This window comes from Ambystoma mexicanum, chromosome 1p, assembly GCF_040938575.1.
Source record: "Ambystoma mexicanum isolate Mex_15411 chromosome 1p, UKY_AmexF1_1, whole genome shotgun sequence".
Classification (NCBI taxonomy): domain Eukaryota; kingdom Metazoa; phylum Chordata; class Amphibia; order Caudata; family Ambystomatidae; genus Ambystoma; species Ambystoma mexicanum.
Window position 1 is genome coordinate 934,713,730 of NC_090921.1, and position 18,161 is coordinate 934,731,890.

Genomic DNA, 18,161 nt, shown 5'->3' on the forward strand with positions numbered 1-18,161 from the left:
GGCAGCAGAGCTCTCTGGATGCCAATTTTACATAAACAAAACTTAACTCTCACAGCCTGTTCTCTTAGTCTCATCCCCAATGGGGTGTGTCTCATTAATTGGTATTGCACGTGGTAGACGGGGAGTGAGCCTATACATTTGGTGACCCCCACGACGTGATTGGGACAGGTGCCCTGAGGCCCTGTGCAGTGCAGCATGATCCGGGATGCCCCAGGCAAAACCATCGCCTCCGCGGTTGTCCAGTTCGCATGCACAAACAAGAGGTTCCACGGGTTCCCGTTTTCCAAATACCCAACTAAAACTGCTTGCCAAGGCGAGTCACGTCTTGGTTGGGGTGCAGACCAGATTGTGGATAGACCGTGAACGGTGGCTCTCGGACCACCCTACTGAACACGTGAGTACTGGTTGCGAGACTTTTAGGGGAGGAAAGAAGGACTGGGAAAAGGGTATAACAAAACAAAAGCGATAAAATAGGGGAAGGTAAAAACAGAAACTGAGGGTATAGTTAGGGTCTGTGTGGATGTGACTGAGGCGTTTTCTTATCTATCCTTTATATGGCCATTAGGTTGTTGTGGAAATAGAGGTAAAATGAGTATGGGATCCTAGTTCCGAAGGTGGGTAGAAGGTGGTGCCGCATTGCATTGTCTTGACCAGTGCAGGGAATAAGTGGAAATAAAGAGAAAAATGTAGGAGTCTCATATATTTAGTAGACTCAGAGTAGTAATTTAGAATATTCTTTTTCTGGGTGAGGAGAATCTTTGGAGAGGTAGCATAAGGGGCTTAGAGGTGGGGAGTATCTAAGAAAATAAGAGTGAGGGACAATAAACTAAAGTAATTGAAAAGAGGGGGTAAAAAGAGAAAGGGAGTATATGTTACATGTTCAATGTGCTGAAGTTTTTCGTCAATGTGTTGAAGTATTTCATGTTGATTTGTCAGTAAGTACGTATGTATCTGTGCACGCACCAAAATAAGGCCTGATGAGAATTATTGGTAAACAGTTTATGATTTGCATTGGTAACCACGATGCGATTTTTGAAAAAGGGTGTAAGCAAAAAAGATTGTGATATTGTTTGATATTGATGTTTAAATAAGATTGAACAAAGGTTTTAAAGGAAGGAGGTCACTCGGTAATTGACATTGTGTAATTATACCCTGAGAAAAAAGAAGTGAACATAAGTAAGAACAAGAAATACAGAAATGGGAGGGACTACACAATTAGCACATATCTGTCAACACCTTCCTTTGTATAGTGACAAAATACAAAAGTATCATGATTAGTGGGTGGTGGAAATAAAAGGTGAGTGTGTATCGCCTATATGGCCAGACGGAGGGTCCTTTGAGAAACGTGTATTGGATCTAGTGTCGACATTTATGCTAGCAAAATACAGTGGAAAGCAACGTGGGCTTCAAATGGACAGGAGCAATGGGACGGATAGGAGCAGTATGGAGGGCCCAAGTGGCAAGGACGACCCGCAAGAGGACGAGGTGGGTACCGAGGATCAAGAGAGGGATTCAGAGGAATGGGAAATAGAGAATTTGGAGGGCCAGGGATGAGGGGAGAACCACAAGAGTCATGTTGGAATTGCAGGAGGTGGGGACATTTTTCGAGAGAATGCAGAATGCCACCAATGGGCTATTACCAAGGGCAGCCGCCAATGGGAAACGAGCAGCAGTTCGGTCACCCACACCCAGGCAGTCCGTATGGGTTACCAATGGGAGGGAATGGGCCGAATGAACAACACTATAATGAGAAACAGCAGAGGGAACCACAAATGCAACAAAGACAACAACCACAGCATAGAGGTATGCAGCAACAAATGGCAAGACAGAACACAATGGGTAATGCCAACACTAACATTTTTGCAACATTTGCAAATGTTACGCCGATGACTTTTCGCGGCGCAGCGGTAGTGGGCGAAAATGTATTCTATGTTCCAGGAATGGGACAGCCCACAGAAAGCACTTGGGTGTCCAGTCCTATCCACTACCCTACGTGTAGAAGAGGAACCACTAGTAGGGGCGGAGATAGGCAACAAACAGTTCATCTTTATGGTGGACCCGGGAGCTGAAAAATCGTGTCTCATGGAAGGCCGGTTCCAAAAATTTGGAAACGCAAGGGTTCTCTGGGCTATTTTAAAAATTCCTTACACAAAAGATCTTGACATAATGGTGGGAGGAAAAACGGTGCGAGCACTTCTACTATATTACGAAGACTCACCAATAAATTTGTTGGGAAGAGACCTCTTGAGTAAATTGAACATGAACATTTCATTTACCGAGCGAGGGATAGTGTGTTCCACCCCAGGAGTGTGCTCAGTACGGGCAATTCTGATGATTAGCACCTTGACCAACAAAATTGTGGTAAGAGGGGTGCCCATAGACATAGATATGTTCATATATGGGATCAAGGTACTCGCCAGAGTGGTACCAGAGATAACAAGAAAGGAATGGAAGGTGCCCTCAGATTTTGTCTTCCGCCCAATTGTGAACACAAATGTTGTACCAGGCACCATTCTGTCCATAGACCTAGAAGGGATACAGGTTTCAAGTAAACGTATTGCGCTAATAGGACTGGACACACATGGATGCGAATGGAGAACAGTATTATGCCTAGACCCAAATATAATGTTGCATGATTTAACTGATGAGGAATTGTTCACTGACAATGAGAGTGATCGGGAAATAATAATGGAAATAAGTTTGCCATGTGACATCATGATCCAACATAGGGAAATACACAACCCCCTCATGGCCAGTGTAAATGTGCAACCCACCATATTTGAAGAAGACATGGAAAAGGTCCTGTCAGAAATATGGACCACTGGCCTCCATGATGTAGGTCTCTTACAAGAAGTAACGCCCATCAAAATAAAACTGAAGCCAGGTGCAATACCACTAAAGTAAAACAATACCCACTATCAAGGGAGGCAGAGGAAGGGATTCGAGAAACAATAAATACATTACTACAACAAGGGATAATAGTGCCATCCACTTCACCATGCAACACAGCGATTTTTCCGATCAAGAAAGCAAGGGGCGGGGCGTGGAAGATGATCCAGGACCAATGCCCACTTAATGACGTCATACAGAAGTAGTTTCCATTAGTACCTAACCCTGCATCCATTTTGTATAGCATACCCAAAGATGCCACCTGCTTCAAAGTAGTGGATTTAAAAAATGCCTTTTTCTTGATATCACTTGACCCAAGCTGTCAGTACCTCACAGCGTTCACACTAGAGGGGAACAGATATGAACATTGTAGATTGCCATAGGGATATTGTGAAAGCCCAAGCATTTTCAACAGAATATTGCACAAAGATCTTGGCAACATTGATGTAGAGAGCACAATAATACAGTACGTGGATGATCTACTCATCTGCAGTAAAAGTGAAGAACAGTGCAGGACAGTTTCTATCACATTTCTAAATTTACTAGCTACAAAAGGATATAGGGTGGACAAGGGGAAGCTGCAATATTGCCTAGCAGGGGTGCTCTATTTAGGATAGCTGATTTCAAAAGGTGGCAAGAGAATTCTACCAGATAGAGTAGCAGCAATACGCCACTTGACAATAGCAAAGACAGTGAAAGACATGCAGAAATTTCTCGGCATCTGCAACTACTGCCGTGCCTGGATACTTGATTATGCAGCATACACACTCCCACTGTTACAGGCTCTGAAGGAAGCACAAAAGAATAATGTCCCACTAAAATGGACAGATGAGATGATGACACAATATTTCAAATTAAAATACCTTATTGCACACGCACCAGTTCTAGCGAACCCCAACTATGATCAGGAGTTTTACCTGTTTTCCCACTGAAATGGCATTTTAATGACTGCAGTATTGACCCAGAAAACATCATTAGTCCACAAGCCATTGGCCTACTATAGTGGTACATTAGATTCAGTGATGCAGGGCCACTTCGCATGCAAACAAGCTGTCGCTGCAAAAGCCTTCACAATAGAAAAAAGTGCCACCATCCTGATGTGATGCTCAGCGACACTATACGCAGAACACTCACTCTTTGCAATCTTAGAACGTTCCAAATCTACATTAACAACACAGAGGGCAACATTTTATGAACTTATAATGTCCAACCCAATCGTTCATGTGGTGAGATGCAAGACAATAAACCCAGCTATATTTATTCCTGAACCATGTACAGTTGAGGATATACAGGAACATGATTGTGCAACATATGAGGGAGAGGAAGATGATATTCCCAAAGCAAGCGAAAATGCATTACAGGAGGGGGAAATATACTTCGTAGATGGGTCAGCATCAATAGACAATGACACAGGAGAAAAGCATCTAGGGGGGTGATTGTAAGAATGGAAGAAGATGGGTATGAGATTATTGTGCAGAAACGCCTCCCCTCTCATTATTCGGCTCAAGCAGCAGAACTACCAGCGCTAATTAAAGCCCTGCAAACAGTGAAAGGATGTGCAGTAACAATATACTCTGACTCAGCGTATGCCACCACAACAGTGCATTCAGGGTTGTCACGATGGCGATGAGGAGGTTTTCGGAGGGCAGATGGTTCACCTGTACAACATGCAGCCCTACTAAACAAACTGATAGAAGAACTAGCAGAACCAACAGTGCTAGCAGTGGTAAAGTGCCACGCACATGCCAACAACACAGATGCAATCTCATTGGGAAACGCAGTGGCCGATGCTGCAGAGAAAGATGTGTATTTCAATATTCCACAAGCACTAGAGTGCATAGTTAAAACGTCTAGTACCGATACACAAGAGGAGGGATACAGCCATACACCAATTGCTCAAATCATAGAGTTCCAAAAACGTGCACCAACCGAAGAACAAGACTTGTGAGGAAAGAGAGGGTATAAACAATCCCCGAAAGATCTAATATGGAGACAGGAACTAACAGGGAAGGTGGTAATGTCGGTGGAGTTACGAGAAATAGCGTTTCAACAACTACACTTTCCAACACATGTAGCTAGACAACACATTGCAGCTGAGATGCAGGAGCACTTGTCAGAATTCACAATAGAATGCACAACGTGTCAGACATACAGTTCAGGAATGACACTAAGGACATTGCGCAGAACTCTAGCGCATCCAGTGGGTTCTTTTAGAGAGCTCCATATTGACTATGTGGATATGGGGGAAATACGCAACAGAGCAAGATATTTAATTGTAATAGTTTGTCCATTCTCGAGGTGGGTTGAAGCTAGACCATGCACCCACCTAGATGCGAAGTGTGCTGCAAAGTTCCTGGTGCGGGAGGTTTTCTCAAGGTGGGGGATATGTGACGTAATAAGATCAGACAACGGCAACCATTTTGTTAACAATCTATTTAAAGAAGTGACCACCTTACTGGGGGTCAAGCACAAATTATGTTCAATTTATCACCCGATGGCTAATGGGATAGTAAAGAAAATAAATGGCCAGCTCAAAAGTAAACTATCAAAGCTGTGTAACACTCTTAAGAAAAGTTGGGTGTATTGCTTGCCCCTAGCACTGTTCCAACTCAGAATGCAACCAAGAAAAGACCATCATTTGAGCCCACACGTAATAGTGATGGATCGGCGCATTCATAAGCCACTTTCTCCAGTGAGGAGAACATCAGACGCTCACAGAGTTGCCACAGTGCTGGGGGATGAATTTAAGGAATACCTCACCCACTTGACACGCACCGTGCGCAGCATAGCGAGACAGAGCGCGCCACCCTTCACATAAAATGCTGAGACAGATACTACTATGCCAGCACAAGACAGCCCAAAGGGTCAATTAATGCCAGTTGAAAATGTGTACGTGTGAAGTTTTGTGCAGAGCTGGAACTCTCCAAGATTTTATGTACCTTATGAGGTCATCTTTTGCACACACATAGCTGTTAAGGTAAAGGGATTGAAATATTGGGTGCATCTGTCAGATTTCAGAAGAGCGCATGATAGTGCAATCCCTCAAAGCGAACACATTTCAGTGGGTAAAACACAGGTGTGAAATAACAAAAGAACATAAATTAAAATAGATAGAGCTTGATCCTCTCTCTCTCTCTCTTCTCTCTTTCTTTCTCGCTATCTTCTGTTGACTGCCTCTCTATTTCTCTTCATGCCTCTCGCTTTCTCTCTCTGTCTCTCAAATTTTCATAACTGACATTATGCACGAAAAAGTGGTAATAATTATTTACATTTTCTGTGAGGAGAAATGTAGTTTATGTTGATACAATTTAAACAACAAAAGATGTATAAAATACAAGTATGAATTTTAAAAGTAAAATAAATTATATAGGAACGAAGGGGAAAAATTATTGTAATAACAATGATAAAGGAATAAATGTGAATAATAATTAAATGTATGCATGTCACTTAACAATTTTATATTGTCCCTCCAGGTGGAAAAATGGCAGAAAGGAGGGCACTTACTGACAAAGACACAGATTTAGATAGTTATAGGGTAGAGAGTAGAATAAGTAAATATTATAGTTTAGGGTGCGGCCTTAAATATGCAGAAATATTGTTTTCTGTGATGTTATTTTTTGCAAACTGGTACTGGGTCGTAGCTTTCATAATTAAGGATATGAAAGAGGGGGCTCAACGCTCATATGGGCTGGAGTTAAAACTATGTGGAGACATAATCACTCTGTAAATAGCAATCTTACGACTTTGCACAAAAATCACACTGTCACAGCCCCACCTTTCTCACTTGCTGCTACTAAACAAAGTAAAGATAATGAGACTAATCAGCATGATGGGGATTACTCCTGGGAGGGTGAGCCGGACCTCATAAATGCAGATATGCAAACAACCACAGAACCTACCTCACAAGGCACTATAAGGCACTTTAATCTTGCTACTATGATTACACAAGAAACTCCAGAACCACAGGCCTGGCAAAATGCTATTGAACCCAATGACACAAAATGAGCAGATGTCTTTCCATAAAGTATAGAAGGGTGAAAATGATAAATAACAGGGAAGGGGGGAGAAGGAGATGGAAAAGCGGGGTGGGAGGAAAGGGATATGATGTATACCATGGCCTGGGATTAGATGAAATTGAAGACCCCCGTGTCGGGGGGGAAATTCTGCCGGGGTCGGCCGGGCCATCCGCAGACCTCTGGGCAGGGAAGCCCCAACTCCTCCCATATATCCCAAAAGAGTATGAGAAACACGCAAGAAGCAAGGTGATTCTGCTGTTTATTAGACAAAACGGCAGGGATGGGTCAAGGATCGTACGCGTCCGTCCTGACACACACACAATCGTGGGGCTCGCAGGTCCTTTTTACCTTAGTATGACGCGCTACTTGCGTCACTTTAGAAAGTTAGCAAAAAACCTATCTCCACTCTGGATTGGTTACTCGAGTGGTAGGGTTAGTATAGCATACGTATAGAGAACGGTATTAGTGGTTGAGGGTTAGCCAGGTGATATACTTGGGTTGTCCCTTCAGTTTGATACATGAAAATTGTTACATGAAGACCCCTGAGGATTGGTCAATATTAATGGCGTCAGTGATAAAAGCCCCATGTTCTGATTGGTCCGCTCGCGAGCCTCCCAGTCTGGGACCATTGCTGTTCCCAGCTCGCGGTGTACCTGTCATTTGCAACAATGTTTCACTATGGGTAGGTGCAGACAATGTGAGGATTTATTCATATGCTGGAAGGCCGACTACCCCCACTGTCGCAGATGTCCATTGAGTCTTTTAATTGTATCTGCCTGTATCTTGAACCGTGGGATTCAGGTGTCTCTTTCCCCTGGCTTTGGCATCCTGTCAGGTTTGGCTTGGTCACGTGAGGTGGGACCGTGTTTGAGACAGAATTCTGCACAATTAATATTGTTTTTCCCACTGTGTGCCTGGTTTAGTTTGCAGGTGCGACCTTGATGTCGGCTCGCGGTGTGCGAGATTGCAACATTGTGCCCTTGGCTGTGTGCTTTCGCCGGGCTCATTCTGCAGGGTCAGCAACTGAGCTCTTGCTCATTTAATGTTCATGGAAGCTTTTGCTTGCGGCCTACTTGGGCCTAGTGCATAGGTGGAATCGTTGGTGCACTGCGCTTTAGGTTACGGTAGAAGCGTGAGCAAGCCTTTTTAGATAAGTTCATTATGCGTCTTGCGTTTCTGCATTTTGAGAGCCTATGTGGAAAATAATAAAGATGCACGTCCGTGGGTGTGTCCGTCGCCTACGTCACAGCACTGAGTATGTTCTTCGTGTGGATTGGTGTGGGAGTGTCCGGTGTGTACGTTTTGCACAGGCATGCTGACCGTTGGCTAGGTCGTCATGGCATCTCTAACGATGTGTTGGTTTAGTCGAGTTGATCTATGCCGCAGGTGTCGGCATGGGCAGGTCGGGCTGCTGGGCAGGTGGGTGGGCACATCCGTATGTTCCTGTACCAGGGTATTTGGTCATCTGGTAGATAGGCAAACTCCTCTCGTGGCGGGTGTCTAGGTCGTGATCCTCTAGGCCAAGCACGAGAGGGGATTGGCGGGAGCTTGTTCTTCCATTCTCCCACTTCAGTCCCCCCTCTGGTCGACTTGTCGACCACAAACATATCCTTTTCTTTATCTCCTCTCACTCTCCATATTTTAGTTATTCCTCCCAAATGTCCATAGTGGTTAACATGGTCTTCAAATGACCAATACATATATGCACAGGTTCCTCCAGGAGTGCAGTATACCCACTTCCCTATGTAGCTCCTTGGGTTTCTTGGGTTTTCGAGCTTTACAGATGGTGGGTCCAGGTGGTTGATGATGATCTGGTTGCGCAACTTCTCTCTTTCTTTTATGATTGTGCCTGTGTGTTGGCCGTCATCTGTTGGCATCAAGGGGTGCATACCAACCATTTCGATCATCTCGTCTGTGGTGCGTGCTTTCCGGGCCTTCCAAAATCTTATTATGATCAGTGTAGCTCCAGCCAAAATAGTACATCCAACTATAATCTTCAGTCCATCCGACAGCCGAGATGGCATCCATGACCATAATATTTAAAACCAGCTCTCATCCTGTTTCACACCTTTACTTTCATCCATCATTTTGGAGTGCATCTGGGCCAATTGTGAAACTGCTTCTGTCAGTGTACCATTGTCAGCATCGTTGGCAGGGTTGAATGTGCAGCATGATTGTCCTATCTTTGCGCAAACTCCTCCTTCCATTGCTGTGAGGAGGTCCAGTACGTATCTGTTCTGAAGTGCTACTATCCTCACAGCTCGCAGTTCCTCTTTTATTGCGTTGAATCCGTTTACTGTGGAATTAATAGTCATCATTAGTTCCCATCGAGTTATTTGGAGCCACTTTGCGTTTGCGTAAGCCTGCAGTCCTGGATGTATTATTGAGGAAAAGAACATTGCTGCTCTGCTGAATAGTCTGTGTTCTGGCGGAATTGAAGTGAGTGCTGTTTCCGACCTTCCCCATAGGTAATTTCCTGTCAGAGGTTCTCCTTGTCTTTTCTTTCTATTCAGGACAGTATTATTGCCGTTGTTTTTGTTCTCTGGCCCCTTCTGAGGTTGTACAGACCTCTTCTTCCTCTTGTTCCCTTCATCCATTTTGGGGAAGTTCGCAACATTGACATGTTTTTTGGGTACCACTAGTGATGGTACATTAATATGCACCATTGTGCATATACCATTCCACAGAGGGGGCAGTGTGTGGTATGCTTTTTCTCCACAGGCCCAGTAATGGTCCATTATTACTGCTGTTCCTGCTCCCCCCTCAGGTAACTCCATCACGCTTGCACAGTTGGTGTTGTATCCTACGTCCACCTCTCCTTTATGTTGGTAGCACACCTTAGGCGCAGTTAGCGGCAGTATTGTTAATGGGTCTTCATCCTTCTCTATCCACGTGAGCATGGGTACGTACTTGACCCAAGTCATCCAACACCTATGGTTGTGTCTTTCAATAGTTGAAATATTTTCTCTTGTTACCATGTTGCTGCCAACCACTCCTATGTCCCATTTGTTGTCCATGTACACCTTCCCTGTTATTGTCACCAGTGGTCTTTCCCAACATCCTTGTTTAACAGGAACTTCAGTGGCGTACCAATCACATGGTAGGTACTGTAGTGTTACTTTCTTTGTTTCTCCTTTTTCAGGGCCACTTGTTATGTATCTGAATGCTTCAGCATGTAAACTGCTCTTGTGGTAACTCAAATAAGTCTTGAGGAAGTTGTTTTCATATGGATATTTATCTCATGTTCTCCACACCAGCTGCACCACTGTTCCTTGAAATCTTCCTTTCGTCTGGAACAGTGCCAGGTATATTATACATCGTGCTACCTTTTCATGTATTTCCGTGGCAACGAATGTTCGAGAAGCGCTCATGGCGTATGGGATCAATGAGCAAACGTAGCAGCTGTATTCTGTTGTCTGCTTACCTATGTGGGTCATGTGTTGGTACCATATGTTGTTTGAGATGTGTGCTGAATCTTGTATGTAGTTTTCAATACCTTTATTATCTGAGTATGTGCTGCGTTTAACTCTACTTCCCTTGTGTGGGATTTTACTAGTATCACCTGACGTAACACCTGTTGCAGCTGGGGGTGGGGGTGCATTAGGTTTGGGTACAGCAATAATATTGATAGCATAGCTGTACTGCCATACAGAGGCAGCCAAGAAACCGGTGATCATTAAAATCTCTATCAACTTTATTACATATGCTAATTTCACCGGCATTTTGCTCTTACCTTGCTGCAGTCCGGCAGCTTATTCTTGCGACGTTAAAGTTGCCCGCCTGAAAATTCTCAATATGCTTGTTATTAATGTTAGTTATTGTTTATTAAGCTCTCCCTATCAAATAGTCATTCAGTGCCCAGGCGAAGAGCTGTTCCCACGCCAATCTAAGCGATCTGTCTCTTAGGGCAGGCAAGTATGGTTGGAGGTGGGGCATTGAATGCTCTATGGCCAAGAGGAATGTTGTGTAGTAGACACGTACCCTCCTTCTTTTCAGGTACGTTGGCCTTTTATTTCATATACAAATTGGAGTGACAATTCTTCTTGGTAGTTATCATCTGAGGGTACCATCTACTCCTGGGCAGTGAATTTGTTATTTATCTACTTCTTAGCAGTACAATAATACGCTGTACCTGCATGTGCGAGGGAAAAGAAAGAGAACATTCAAGTGTTTACATGTGTATATATGCAAGACAGTGTCCTTCAGTTCAGTTATTACTGCAGTGGGCTACCAGAGAGGGGTGGTAGTGGGCAGGGGGTCAATGGGCAGAGGATTCGGGCTCAAATGGCGGAAGTCTCTTTACTCTTTGATCGTGTAACCATGGGGTGGGCGGTATGGGGATCACCCCTTTCTTTTCTGGTAGTTGTCTCTGGGGAATCTGGGTGGCAGGGTAAGGGGACACTTTGGCCGTTAGTTGTGGTAGAAGTCTCTTCCTCCGTTGGTGACGCTGTTGTAGTTCTTCCAGTGGCCCTGTCGGTGGCGCTGGGGCGGGTCTGGGGTTTGTAGATCTTTACGTCATGTAGGTGATTCCAGGCACGTTTGTCTTGTAGCTTTACTGCTCTTGTTGATACCTCCTCTACCAGATGAGGGCCAGTGAAGCGTGGGCTGTTCCACTTTCTGTTGAAATTGCGTAGTAGTACGTGGTCATCTTTAGCAACTTTGCACAGTCTTTCCTTTTCCAGTTCTTTGTCCGCATCTTCTCGTTGATCGCTGTTGGACCCGCCCCGGGTGCGCTCGAGCTGTTGAGACACAAACACTACACTAGTAATCAAATAAGACACATATTGGTACATTTCATCACCAAGAACAGTTGCAGTATTCTCGTGATCTGTGAATGCTCTTGACGTTGGCGTTAGGGGATGGTGCATTTGACGTCCGGTAATCACCTCGTGAGGAGTGAGGTGGTGGTCGGAACCTGGTCTATTCCTTAGCTCAAATAGGGCTAGTGGAAGGCAATACAACCAACTCTTCTTTGTTGTTTGCTGTATTTTTGCAATTGCCTCCTTTAGTAGGCCATTCAGGCGTTCGCATCTACTGTTGGCCTGTGGGTGATATGCGCATGCAAATTTATGTTTGATGTTCAGTAAGGATGTGATGTGCTGGAACATTTTGTTTGCGAAATGAGGGCCATTATCTGACCGCAGTACCTCGCACACTCCCCACCTGGGGAAGACCTCCCTTACTAGGAATTTAGCTGCTCTGAATGCATCTGGGTGTGAACAGGGCCCTGCTTCAATCCACCTCGAGAATGGGCATACTACTACAATCATATACCTATTTCCTTGACATACGTTGATCATATCAACATAGTCAATATGGAGATGTCGGAAGGGTCCCTCTGGCCGGGGTATAGTACCTTTTATCACCTTCAGCGTGTGACCGGCCGTGAACTGTTGGCATGTGAGACAATTGCTGATAAAATTTGACAGATGGGAATTTAACTCGGGGCAGAACCAATCTTCTCTTATTCGTGCTGCAATTACTTCCTTGCCTGTGTGGGCTGGGTGGTGTAGTTGGCTCAGGGCGGTGTTCAATAGTGCTAGTGGCATTACAATCTTTCCAGTGTTACCCTGGCGCCATAGTGCGTCAGTTGGTGACATTGTGCATCCTCTTTTTACCCATGTTTCTTTTTCTGCCATTGGTGCAGCCGCTTGTAGCTCCATTATCTGTGTGGCTGGGAGATGGGTGTACCCTTCTCTTATCAACATTTCTTTAGCCATTCCCCTCCCTCTCCCTCTCTCTGACTCTGGGGGGTTCCATATCTCACCAAAATATGCAGCATACTTCACATGTGCGTCTGCTGCTGCATTCCCTCTCGAAATGTGGTCTTCACCATTAGTGTGTGCGGTACATTTGACCAAAGCTAATTCTTGGGGGTCATTTATAACTTCAATTAGTTCAGCCAATAAGAGAGCATGTTGCACCGGAGTGCTGTCAGCTCTCCTAAACCCTCTTCTCCTCCATTTCGACAGCCCTGAGTGGACAGTGGACGTAACATATGCGCTGTCAGAATATATGGTCACTCGTTTGTCAAAGCTTTCCTGTAACGCCAAGATCAGTGTGACCAACTCCGCTGCTTGGGCAGACTAATGCTGTGGTAATTGTACACATTTCAGTGCCACACACACCGGTACCTCCATCATTTTTACCACCGCTGCCCCAGTCCTCCTTATGCCATCCCTTTGGTCAATTGTTGATGACCCATCAATGAACAGTAGCTCACCACCCTCTAGTGCGTTCTCTTCAACCTTTCTAGTACATGAGTACATTTCAGTTATTTGTGTACAATCGTGTGCATAATCTCCTTCCTCAATTACTTCTGCTAAAAACCTTGCAGGGTTGACCGTGCTACATCTAACAATTGATAGTTCAGCTCTAGATAAGATGATCTCATAGCCTGATGCCCTTTGCGTGGTTAGGGTGGACTTAGGTTTATTCAATATAGCAAATAGTGCATGTTCTACAAATAGCGTGGTTGGGCACCCCATGGTGATCGCTGACGCTTTCTCTACCGCAAAAGCAGCTGCGGCGAGACCTTGTTCGCAAGGGAAATGACCTAACATCACAGGATCTAAGTGGCCGCTGTAAAATGCAACTGGTTTGTAGCCCATGCTTGTTTTTTGAGCCAACACTGCTTTCATTACTGCTGAGTCGCAATGTGAAAATATAAAGAATTGTCGCTCATAGTCTGGGGTTGCCAGTACCGGAGCAGTTGATATCGCATCTTTTAGTTCATCGAAAGCCTCATCCATTTCCATGGTCCACCCCAACTTTTTCTCCCCTTTGTTAGCTTCCTTTAACGCCTCAAGCAGGGGTCCTATGTATGAGCTCTAATCAAATACCCATGCTCTACAGTAGTTACACAAACCTAGGAATTGTTGCAGCTCCCTCACTGTTTGTGGCACTGGTGTTTTTGAAATGGCCTGTGCCCTTTGTGGTGCAATCTTTCTTCCATTTTGGGATATCAGCTGACCAATGTAAAGGACCTGACAGTACTGTAACTTTTCCATGTCTACCTTGTAACCTTTTTCAGCCAATATTGTCAGCATCTTTAATGAGTCCTCTCTGCATGTTTTTTCATTTGTGCTGTAAATTATTATGTCGTCGACATACTGCAACACTGTGCTTTCTACTGCAATGTTACCCAAATCCATCTGTATTAATCTGTTGAATATTGAGGGTGATTCGCAGTACCATTGTGGCAATCTGGTGTGTTTCCACTTTGTGTTTCTGTAAGTAAAGCTTGTCAGATCTTGTGAGTCTGGGTGCAATGGTATTGAGAAAAAAGCATTTTTAAGGTCGATCACTGTAAATGGTGATGCTTCTGCTGGAATGCCACACAATATTGTGGCCGGGTTTGCGGCTATGCGGTATTCTGCTTCCACTATGTTGTTTAAGGGCCTGAGGTCCTGTATGAAGTGCCAAGACCCTCCCTTAGCCTTGCGCACTGGGTATACAGCCGTGTTACATGGTGATTCTGAGGGGACCAATATGCCATTATTTATAAGGGCCGTTATTGTTTCATATATACCCTCATCTGCCTCTTTTGATAGTGGGTACTGTTTCACTCTGGGGAGTATTGCACCTTTTTTCAATTTTATCCTTACTCCCCCTATGCTTTTTATGCACCCCACGTCGTAGGGGCTTGTAGTACATAATGATGTGGGTACTTTGACATATCCTCCTTAAAGAAGGGAACTGGGGTGAATGTGGGAGCCTCAAGTGCCATCGGCATTTTCTTGTTTGTACGCTACTCTTAGCCATATTTTCACACTCATCATAAACATCATTTCACCTTCCTCCTTTTCTTCTGAGAACAGTTCCTCATCTGACACCTGGGTGAGTCTACATCCCTCTGCTAGTGCTATCACTGCCCTCCATGCTCTTCCTTCTCTGTCCTGGGCATGCACCGCAATGTAATCAGCTGTTGCTATAATGCTTTCTATGTCCACTAAAATCACCTTTCCTTCTTGTTCATTTGCTGGTGTTTCTGGTCTGAACAAATAGGCTGCTGCCCTCCTCCAGATCTTTCCTTCTATCCCTGGGATCCATGCAAATGCCATGTCTGTCCCGTACTGGAAAAGTTCACCATCTGCTGGCTCAGCCCTAATCGCTGTCTGTCCGCAGTATGCTTGCATGATTTGTCGTGCTGTGAGCATGTTAATTCCTGGAGTAGAGCAAATTATGCCGTTCTCCGTAAAGGAGATCGTCATATTCAACCTGTTCATGATGTCTCTCCCCAGTATATTTACTGGTGAGGCACTAGAATATAAGAGTGGAACTGACATGTCGTAATCCCCTATTGATAAGGGAATGTTATCAGTAAAGGGAACCAACCCCCTAGCCCCAGAGAATCCTTGGGTGTTCATGGCTTCGCCTGACATCTTAAATTTACCTTCCCTTATGCAAGACCGGGTCGCCCCGGTGTCAACAAGGAATGATAATTTTTTGTCACCTATCGTTACCTCTATGCGTGGTTCCTCCGCACTATTAGGGGTTACTGACAGGATGGGACACACCAAGGCCGTCTGTGGGCTGTCCTATTGAGGGTACAACGATTGACCGTTTCCTGTGTAAGGGTTGTGTCCTAGTACTGTCACCCTACCCAGTTGTGTTTGTTGTGCTTGGGGTTGTTGTACTGTCGCTACCTGTTGTTGTGGCAGTGAAAATGCCTGTGGCTGTTGTTGTATTACTAGTTGTTGCTGTTCATTTCCCTGTTGCAACGTCTGTTGTTGCTGTATCTCCTGCTGTTCCTGTGTGGGCCTTAGTTGTCCCTGCTCGCTCCATGATGGTGTTCCTGGTCTTACTCTACACGTGCGTGACATGTGTCCTACTAATCCACAACTCCAACACATCGGTGGTTCCCTACTCTGCCATGGGAAGCCTCCTGTGTTGTCCTGGTATACTGGTTGACCGGTGGGGTAGGAATTTCTAAGTCCTCCCACCTGTTGTTGTGTGTTATATCTGTATCCTCTCCCTCTCATTATTCCTCCTCTTCCCCTGTTGTAATTATAATACCCAGCTCCTGGCATTGAGTATCCTCCTCCCAAGTTGGTCGTGTATGGTTGGAGTGGTGGCACCGGTGGTGTTATAGTCTGTGAGGATGGTACTTGGGAGGGATCTTGTGCAGCCACTACGTGTGTGGGGCTTTGGGTCATTGTTGTAGGTGTAGTTATTAGTGCCCCTTCCATTGTGTATTTAGTAAGTTTTTTCTGTACTAGTTTAGCCTCTTCCGTTTTCCTGTCCTCTTCCTTTTGTTTCATTTTACCTTGCCATGTCCTACAATGATGTACTATTGTCAGTTGTATTTCTGGCCATGCTTTTGCTTCCATTCCCACCACTTTCTTCAGTTGTTTTTGAACTCCTTCTGGGAGCCCTTGTACTAGTATATGATAGAATATTGCTGGTGTTTTGTCCCATTGTTCTCTAGTTTCCATGCGCCACTTCTCTTGAATTTCCTGGATATAATCAACAGGATCTTCGTTCTCACGCATTTTGCGTGAGGTAATTGCTCCTATGTCTGATGTGTCTGGGTACTGTACCCTCAGTGCCTGCCATAGTGCATGTCTGCAGCTTGCGAATGGTGCCCCATCGTGCGAAGTGTTGGTTATTGTTACCCCAGTGAATCCCGCTCTCTTCCAAATGTCATCCGCTGCATCCCCTAATATAGATATTAGAAGGCCCTTTACATCCCCCACTGCCAGTTTCTGTCCTGCGGTGTGTTTTTCCATCTCATATATCCATTTACCTGCACCTCCACTTAATGATGGGAGCCTGCACTTTATATTTTCTTTGTCTGTATGCTTCCAAGGGACGTATTGTGGTCTGACCCCTCCCCTCTCCAGAAGTGGCATTAAGTTGTGTCTCATTATATCCCTTGGGTTCCATAAAATTGAGTCCCCACACCTCTCCTCTTCTTCCGTCTCTCTTACATCGTCAATGTCGTCCGTGGTTCCCCTGCTCGTAACTCTTTCTTCTCCATTTTTTCCCCTTCTGTCATCATTTTCTGTATTTAATGTGGGTGTGTGTATTCGTTCTTCCTGCCTGCGTCTAGGGAGGTCTCTAAGCCTACTTACATAGGGTGTCATTTCGTTTGTGAAGGGCGCGAGTTTGGTTGTGCGTAGTGAGCGTGAGGTGGTTGACCATGTAGGGTGGGATGGTGGCGGTGTGGCTTCAAGTGTCTGTCTTTCCGCTATTCCCCGCTCTTCCTCCCCACTTCTCTCCAGTTCATCCCTTCTCATACAGATCCATGGTGAGTCTGTATTGGTGCGGGTGGTGTATAGTTTATCTAGGCTTTCCCTGTCACTATTTCTTCCTTCCTTCTCCATTCCTTCTTCTTCCTCACTACAAAAGTCATCTGTATGTGGCGGCCCCCACTCTGTCTTTCTCCCCTTGATTGTTACTGTTTTTAAGTCTATGAGGTCCGTGTCTCCCTTTTCTCCTTTACCAACCGCTCCCCTTTGTGCTGATGTTGTGGCTACTTCTGTATCTCTATATATATACCTCCTTACTTCACTCTCCCCTCTCCTATCTTCTCTTTCCCCTTCATTTCTCTCCTCCATCTCTCTACCAATTTCCTCCCTTTTCCTTTTTAATTCCTCCATTACTTCACTACTCATCTTTCCCAATGCCCTTTCATCCTCTTTCTTCCTTTCCCATCTCACCCTCTCCCGTTCTAATATACTCTCTATCACCCTTCCTTCTTCGTATTTCCTAGTCAATTCTGATAGTAATCTCTTCTTCCACATTGCCATTTTCTTTTCTTTCTCTTCTTCTTCCTTTTTCCTCTCTCGTAGTACTGCTCTTGATACCCTTTCTGCTGCTGCTTTTACCCTTTCGGCTTCTCTCCTTTGCTCCTCAGTTCGTTCCCTTATTCTTTCCAACTCGTTCCTACCTTCTTTCCTTTCCCTTGCTCTCTCTTTTTCTTCCCTCTCGAGCTGTTTGATTAGTTCATTCTGTTCATCCCTTAGCTCTGCTAGTCGTTCCTCCAAAATCTCTTCCTTTTGTCGTATCAGCTCTTCCTCCCTCATGTCACTCTCCCTGGTATTATCCTCGTCCATTTTCCTCACTACCTCCCTCTCTTCTCCTGTTAGTGTACCTCGTAATTTTAATAGTATCTGTGCAGCTACCCACTCATCATGTCCTATTTCCTCAGTTTGTTCTTCTCTAGTCCTCCCCTCCCCCTCTGGCATCTTCCTATAGGCTGATCCCGTCGTACTAGTCCGCTCCCCTCCCTTGTGGACACCTGTCACTGCA